This window comes from Cherax quadricarinatus, unplaced genomic scaffold, assembly GCF_038502225.1.
Source record: "Cherax quadricarinatus isolate ZL_2023a unplaced genomic scaffold, ASM3850222v1 Contig832, whole genome shotgun sequence".
In the NCBI taxonomy this organism is placed as follows: Eukaryota; Metazoa; Arthropoda; class Malacostraca; order Decapoda; family Parastacidae; genus Cherax; species Cherax quadricarinatus.
The window spans coordinates 2,501-11,265 of record NW_027195858.1 but is presented as its reverse complement, the minus strand read 5'-3'; positions in this window follow the sequence as shown (position 1 = coordinate 11,265).

Here is an 8,765-nt window from a genome sequence, read left to right as displayed (position 1 = left end):
CTCCACGTAGCAAGGTCTGGCAACTCAGAGATAACTCTGAGGCTGACAGTGGTCGCAAATATTAATAACAATTTTGATTTCTTAGCATTTCGGGCATTTCGGGAAAGCTTAAATTTTTTATTAGAGATGTGTAGGATGATGTCGAAAAATTAAGACACTTATGCAACGTATGGGAATCTTTATTGAAGAAACGTTTCGCCACAGTACGACTAGCCGGAAGGAATAAGGATAGGAGGAGTTTGAGGTAATCAGTCCCTCACAGCATAGGGCCAAACAGGTGACTTATATACTGCAGTGGAAGCAGCAGGAGGCGGGATCACAGTGTGACCATCCACTAGTGTAAGTAGGTCTTCGTCCGAAGGTTGGACAAGTGTTCAAACCTTGCCTAAACTCTCGAGACTGAAGAATAGGTATTTGGAATGAACTTAAAAGTCTTCATGTATCCTCTGATACAATGATAAAATGATAAGCCTTGATATATAAAAAAATATCTAAAAATGTTTTAGATGGTAGTATAAGAAAGTCGCATTACTGATGGTGATGATGCGATTGATGATGATGCGATTGATGGTGATGATGTGATTGATAGTGATGTGATTGATGTTGATGATGTGATTGATGGTGATAATGTGATTGATGGCGATGATGTGTTTGGTGATGATGTGATTGATGGTGATGATATGCGTGAACGACATCATCAAATGAATGGTTTTGAAAACCGACAAGTTGAAGAATTGAGATACTTATGCAACGTATGGGAATCTTTACTGAAGAAACGTTTCGCCACACAGTGGCTTCATCAGTCCAATACAAAGTCGGTTTTCGAAACCATTCATCACATCTGTCAGACACTACAACATCATGGGATTTTGATACAGAGAATTCTTCAACACTTGTCCAACCTTTGGACGACGATCTACTTACACTAGTGACAGGTCCCACTGTGATCCCGCCTCCTCCTGTTTGGTCTAACGTGACTGCAGTATATAAGCCACCTCTCTGGCCCTATGCTGTACTTCCTACAAGAATGATGGACTGAACATATCGACTCCAGGCTGAGGGACTGATTACCTCAAACTCATCCTCTCCTTATACCTTCCTGCTTTGTATTGGACTGATGAAGCCACTGTGTGGCGAAACGTTTCTTCACTAAAGATTCCCATACGTTTCATGTCTCAATTCTTCAACTTGTCGGTTTTCAGAACCATTCATTGGATGATGTCGTTCACACATATCATCACCATCAATCACATCATCATCAAACACATCATCACCATCAATTATGCGACTTTCTTATACTACCATCTAAAACCTTTTTGTGAAAGAATGGTATATAATACCGACAAGATGAAATTAAGACACATGTGCAACATCTGGGTATCTTTATTGTAGACGTTTCGCCATCCAGTGGCTTTATCAATACAAATTCCGGGATATAACTTGTCCCGGAATTTGTATTGATAAAGCCACTGGATGGCGAAACGTCTACAATAAAGATACCCAGATGTTGCACATGTGTCTTAAAACCTTTTTATATATATTTTTTATATATCAAGGCTTATCATTTTATCATTGTATCAGAGGATACATGAAGAATTTTAACTTCATTTCAACTACCTATTCTTCAGTCTGGAGAGTTGAGGTAAGGTTACAATACCAACACTATGGTCACGCTATCTTCAAAGAATATTAAAGATCATGATTTTGCTTAATTTTTAATTTTTGATGTATGCAGAACATGTCTGGGCATGTTATCTTTGTCGCCATCCTCCGCACGGGATTAATAACATAAACTTAGTCTTCTGTGTATTTTTCACCTAACTGGGTGAATTTGGTTGAGATATTCCTGCAAGGAATAGAGAGGATCACTAATTGTAAATAGTCGAGATCTTCATCAAACTTACAGAAATTTTTGTTATAAATCCCATTTTTATTTTTTGTTATTTTAATCAGAGCAAAAAGGGAATAGCTAGTTAAAAACAGCAGAAAGGAATGAAGAGAGTGTAGTGTGGACCTGGTGAGAGTGTAGTGTGGACCTGGTGAGAGTGTAGTGTGGACCTGGTGTGGACCTGGTGAGAGTGTAGTGTGGACCTGGTGAGAGTGTAGTGTGGACCTGGTGAGAGTGTAGTGTGGACCTGGTGAGAGTGTAGTGTGGACCTGGTGAGAGTGTAGTGTGGACCTGGTGAGAGTGTAGTGTGGACCTGGTGAGTGTAGTGTGGACCTGGTGAGTGTGTAGTGTGGGTGACAGTGTAGTGTGGGTGAGTGTGTAGTGTGGGTGACAGTGTAGTGTGGGTGACAGTGTAGTGTGGACCTGGTGAGAGTGTAGTGTGGACCTGGTGAGTGTAGTGTGGACCTGGTGAGTGTGTAGTGTGGACCTGGTGAGTGTAGTCTGGACCTGGTGAGAGTGTAGTGTGGACCTGGTGAGTGTAATGTGAACCTGGTGAGTGTTGTGTGGACCTGGTGAGAGTGTAATTTTGACCTTGTGAGAGTGTAGTGTGGACCTGGTGAGAGTGTAGTGTGGACCTAGTGAGTGTAGTGTGGACCTGGTGAGAGTGTAGTGTGGACCTGGTGAGAGTGTAGTGTGGACCTGGGTGGACCTGGTGAGAGTGTAGTGTGGACCTGGTGAGAGTGTAGTGTGGACCTGGTGAGAGTGTAGTGTGGACCTGGTGAGAGTGTAGTGTGGACCTGGTGAGAGTGTAGTGTGGACCTGGTGAGAGTGTAGTTTTGACCTGGTGAGTGTGGACCTGGTGTAGTGTGGACCTTGTGAGAGTGTAATGTGGACCTGGTGAGAGTGTAGTGTGGACCTGGTGAGAGTCTAGTGTGGACCTGGTGAGTGTGGACCTGGTGAGTGTAGTGTGGACCTGGTGAGTGTGTAGTGTGGATCGGGTGAGTGTAGTGTGGACCTGGTGAGAGTGTAGTGTGGACCTGTGTGGTGAGTGTGGACCTGGTGATAGTGTAGTGTGGACCTGGTGATAGTGTAGTGTGGACCTGGTGAGTGTAGTGTGGACCTGGTGAGAGTGTAGTGTGGACCTGGTGATAGTGTAGTGTGGACCTGGTGAGTGTAGTGTGGACCTGGTGATAGTGTAGTGTGGACCTGGTGATAGTGTAGTGTGGACCTGGTGATAGTGTAGTGTTGGACCTGGTGAGTGTGTAGTGTGGACCTGGTGAGAGTGTAGTGTGGACCTGGTGAGAGTGTAGTGTGGACCTGGTGAGTGTAGTGTGGACCTGGTGAGTGTAGTGTGGACCTGGTGAGAGTGTAGTGTGGACCTGGTGAGAGTGTAGTGTGGACCTGGTGAGAGTGTGTGACCTGGTGAGTGTATAGTGTGGACCTGGTGAGAGTGTAGTGTGGACCTGGTGAGAGTGTAGTGTGGACCTGGTGAGAGTGTAGTGTGGACCTGGTGAGAGTGTAGTGTGGACCTGGTGAGAGTGTAGTGTGGACCTGGTGAGAGTGTAGTGTGGACCTGGTGAGAGGGTAGTGAGGCCTGGTGACCTGGTGACAGTGTAGTGTGGACCTGGTGAGAGTGTAGTGTGGACATGGTGAGAGTGTAGTGTGGACCTGGTGAGAATGTACTGTGGACCTGGTGAGAGTGTAGTGTGAAATGGTGAGAATGTGGTGTGGACCTGGTGAGAGTGTAGTGTGGACCTGGTGAGAGTGTAGTGTGGACCTGGTGAGAGTGTAGTGTGGACCTGGTGAGAGTGTAGTGTGGACCTGGTGAGAGTGTAGTGTGGACCTGGTGAGAGTGTAGTGTGGACCTGGTGAGTGTAGTGTGGACCTGGTGAGAGTGTAGTGTGGACCTGGTGAGAGTGTAGTGTGGACCTGGTGAGAGTGTAGTGTGGACCTGGTGAGAGTGTAGTGTGGACCTGGTGAGAGTGTAGTGTGGACCTGGTGAGAGTGTAGTGTGGACCTGGTGAGAGTGTAGTGTGGACCTGGTGAGAGTGTAGTGTGGACCTGGTGAGAGTGTAGTGTGGACCTGGTGAGAGTGTAGTGTGGACCTGGTGAGAGTGTAGTGTGGACCTGGTGAGAGTGTAGTGTGGACATGGTGAGAGTGTAGTGTGGACCTGGTGAGAGTGTAGTGTGGACCTGGTGAGAGTGTAGTGTGGACCTGGTGAGAGTGTAGTGTGGACCTGGTGAGTGTAGTGTGGACCTGGTGAGAGTGTAGTGTGGACCTGGTGAGAGTGTAGTGTGGACCTGGTGAGAGTGTAGTGTGGACCTGGTGAGAGTGTAGTGTGGACCTGGTGAGAGTGTAGTGTGGACCTGGTGAGAGTGTAGTCTGGACCTGGTGAGAGTGTAGTGTGGACCTGGTGAGAGTGTAGTGTGGACCTGGTGAGAGTGTAGTGTGGACCTGGTGAGAGTGTAGTGTGGACCTGGTGAGAGTGTAGTGTGGACCTGGTGAGAGTGTAGTGTGGACCTGGTGAGAGTGTAGTGTGGACCTGGTGACCTGGTGAGAGTGTAGTGTGGACCTGGTGAGAGTGAAGTGTGGACCTGGTGAGTGTGTAGTGTGGACCTGGTGAGAGTGTAGTGTGGACTTGGTGAGAGTGTAGTGTGGACCTGGTGAGTGTGTAGTGTGGACCTGGTGAGTGTGTAGTTAGTGAGGACCTGGTGAGAGTGTAGTGTGGACCTGGTGAGAGTGTAGTGTGGACCTGGTGAGAGTGTAGTGTGGACCTGGTGAGAGTGTAGTGTGGACCTTGTGAGAGTGTAGTGTGGACCTGGTGAGAGTGTAGTGTGGACCTGGTGAGAGTGTAGTGTGGACCTGGTGAGAGTGTAGTGTGGACCTGGTGAGAGTGTAGTCTGGACCTGGTGAGAGTGTAGTGAGAGTGGACCTGGTGAGACTGTAGAGAGGACCTGGTGAGAGTGTAGTGTGGACCTGGTGAGAGTGTAGTGTGGACCTGGTGAGAGTGTAGTGTGGACCTGGTGAGAGTGTAGTGTGGACCTGGTGAGAGTGTAGTGTGGACCTGGTGAGAGTGTAGTGTGGACCTGGTGAGAGTGTAGTGTGGACCTGGTGAGAGTGTAGTGTGGACCTGGTGAGAGTGTAGTGTGGACCTGGTGAGAGTGTAGTGTGGACCTGGTGAGAGTGTAGTGTGGACCTGGTGAGAGTGTAGTGTGGACCTGGTGAGAGTGTAGTGTGGACCTGGTGAGAGTGTAGTGTGGACCTGGTGAGAGTGTAGTGTGGACCTGGTGAGAGTGTAGTGTGGACCTGGTGAGAGTGTAGTCTGGACCTGGTGAGAGTGTAGTGTGGACCTGGTGAGAGTGTAGTGTGGACCTGGTGAGAGTGTAGTGTGGACCTGGTGAGAGTGTAGTCTGGACCTGGTGAGAGTGTTAAAGCTACTTGACAGATTGATCCATTTTTGTTGAAGTTCTTAAAATTCGTGAAATCACTGCATAATAATAAGAAGAGACGAATATTACATGTAGAGTGGTCATAGCAGCAAGTAAGACTGTTCACAGATAATTTACTCACCAGTCTATTATTGAGTCTAATGAACTTAATTCCTTAACAAAACGTAGCGCCACTAAACAGCTAAACGTTCTGCCCCAATGTTGTGTCATAAACACTTGTTCTGAATGTTGTGTCATCATACCCAAGATGAATGTTAATGTTTTTAGAAAACAACTTTAGCAAAAAATAAATAAAAACAAGAATTAGCCTCTCTAAAATTTTACAGTCGCGACTAAAATATTGTCAGTTAATTGAGTTATGTAGCTAACTTAATATATACCATGAAACTTTCCTTCGCTACATTTAAACTACATTATATATCCTACTACACCAAGTTATATATTACTTTGCAATTAATTAACATACATAAAAGATGTAATATTAATCAGTTGTTCTGGACAAATAAACTGACAACTTAATTCACGTAAGTAGTCAACACATCAGATTTAATATAATTTTGCACGTGAAGCGCTAAACCCATGGGAGCTATGCAGCTCCACACGGTGTGAAGGTACAATTCACTGTCTATTTAGCTCTTTAGTGTGACACTCAGTTCCTATTTGTATTTAACTTGAGGGAGAACCTCTGATGAAATTTCGGTAATTACTGAACTGTTATCATGCCACGAGAGTAAGAAGAAAAGAAGAAGACAGGTTGAGAGAGAGGAGGAAAAATTAAAAAGACTGGACAAGTGATGAAAATAGCTTATCTTGCTTATATTAGATGATTGGTTGATTAAGCTGCGCCACTACTTGCTCTTGTGTCTGACTGGAAGCTTGATGGAGGGCTGGAAAAACTGCTGAACGAAGCAATGAGGATCATTCTAGGACGCTCTCGTACTGCCAAAATTTTAAATATGCGGAAAGAGCTGGATATTCCAAGCATCAGAAATCGTGTTACTGAAAGAAATAACCTAATTGGTGCTAATATGTTCAGGGAGGCCCATTCAGATCCATGGACAGAAGCCCTCCAAACTTTCCTCAGCACTCGTGAACAACCCTCCAGATGAATCGAACAAATTGGAACCGACATCCGCATGAACCAGATACATGATCTGTGTTAAGTAAGGCAACAGCGGCACCTCTCCGCTCCATGGGATATTATCCCATTCCAAACTACCATTCCTCCATTTCCCCCCAAAATACTTCTTCAATCACAACCAAAGCTTCGCCTTGAAGCCAAACATGATGCCTTAAGCTGTATTGATAACTTAGTCATACAGCACACTCTTACACAAATTATATTCGTTGATGGTTCTGTTCACCAATCCACTGGTGCAGCTGGTAGTGCTGCTGTTGTCGTACAGAGTGATGGCTCTCATAAAGAAATTGGAGCACCCATCAATAACTGGGCCTCTACCTTTCAAACAGAACTATTTGCCATACTCCTTGCACTGAAATGCGTCCATGTATCTAAGGTTGACACTTTAATTGTAACTGATTCTCTGTCATCCATAAATGCTCTCAACTCATTAAGTATAAATTGTGGTATGCTTGTGTCAGAAGCCAGACACAGGCATGGTAGGATTGTGGACAGTGGAGTCAGAGTGCACATGCTGTGGATTCCATCTCACATTGGTCTTCAGATGTATGACAGAACTGATAAACTGGCTAAGCTGTATGCTTTCAAAGAGTGGGTAGATTACAATCTTGGCTTGTCAGTTAGCAGTTTGAGAACAATAATACGAAAAGAACTTCAACTGAATTTTATTGACTTAAGACTCTGGGAGATTGACACAAGTCAGTCCATCTATCATCATTCTATCATGCAGGAGGAGCCACATGTCTATGGTGCATCCAACAAAATAAGCAGACTCTTGGATGTCACTACCGCCCGGCCCCGGCTGGGTTACAAGTATCTTTGGCAGGTTAAATCACCACCACCAGATGTAGACCAAGCGAAATATCTCACCCTGCGTCATTATGTACTGGAGTGTGATTAAATTAATGAATTCAGAGACAACTCACTCAGAAATGTTCAAGATATGTCAAAATATTTTATCCACAGTGGTATATTACAGACCATTCTGGAAAAATACTCTGATATGCACTCTGTAAATAAAGCATTACCACGTGTGTGTGTGTGTGTGTGTGTGTGTGTGTGTGTGTGTGTGTGTGTGTGTGTGTGTGTGTGTGTGTGTGTGTGTGTGTGTGTGTGTGTGTGTGTGTGTGTGTGTGTGTGTGCTTGTGTGCTTGTTTGCGTGTGTATTTGTGTACTCATACATGCATGAGTGCGTGTGCTCGTGTGTGTATGTACGCTCGTGTGTGTGTGTGGACTCACCTATTTGTGTGTGTGTGTGTGTGTGTGTGTGTGTGTGTGTGTGTGTGTGTGTGTGTGTGTGTGTGTGTGTGTGTGTGTGACCCAACAATTAATATTTGCACTGAAAACTCATTACAGATGTGACCGGGTGTGGATGTGTGAATTGCTCATTAATTTATAATTTGTTCATGACTGTAACCACGTATAAACATAAGTAAGTAAATTTACTTACATGATTCATTATTTTTGTAACTTGTGAATTCATTACCTATGTACCTTGTTCAGCTGTCAGAACTTTGGGGCCCAGTCCCTGGAGCCTTTATGTACTTCTTTTGACTACCACGCACAGGATGGGAATGGAGTAGTGAAATGCGGCGGGTGCAATCCGTAGACTTTGTCAGCGTTTCTCCTTAAATTAACATTCTTCATGATAGTCATACTGTTTTCTAGCGTGTTTACATGTCCGTTTCTAAACGATCGCAAACAATACCTGGAATTTTATATTCGTTATGTAACGTTTAACCTAGATTGTTCCTAATTAAATCTCAGTTAAGCGCAAATAACGAGATTAAATAATGTGAAGAGGAACAAGCAGCAGCAGTGCGACGAACTGCAGGTAGGCATTTTATCCTCAGACTAACAGTATCTGTATTCTTTCTACCAAGAAACTGTTCTAATTGTGTACCTGTCTCTGCTTATATATTTACATGCATGCATATTTCTAAATATATTTACATTTGTAAGTATAAAATTGTATAATTTTTGACAAATATTCTTCCGTAAATCTGTTTATTAATTATGGACTATTTTTATGAGAACCATCACCGACTAAATAATCTCACGTTTATGAAGCAAAACTCACACCCTGGAACATTTGGGTGTGAGTTTCACCCCATAAAAGTTCTCGGATGAAACGTGTTGGTGGAAGTTGTTCCCTCGATGAATTCCACCACGGAAAGTCTGCTGGGTAGTTTCAGACACAAAAGTTCCATTATGGAACGACACAAAAGTTTCATTATGGAACGTGTGATTAGTTGATTTTTCCATTTAATGTAGTAAAACAGGTTT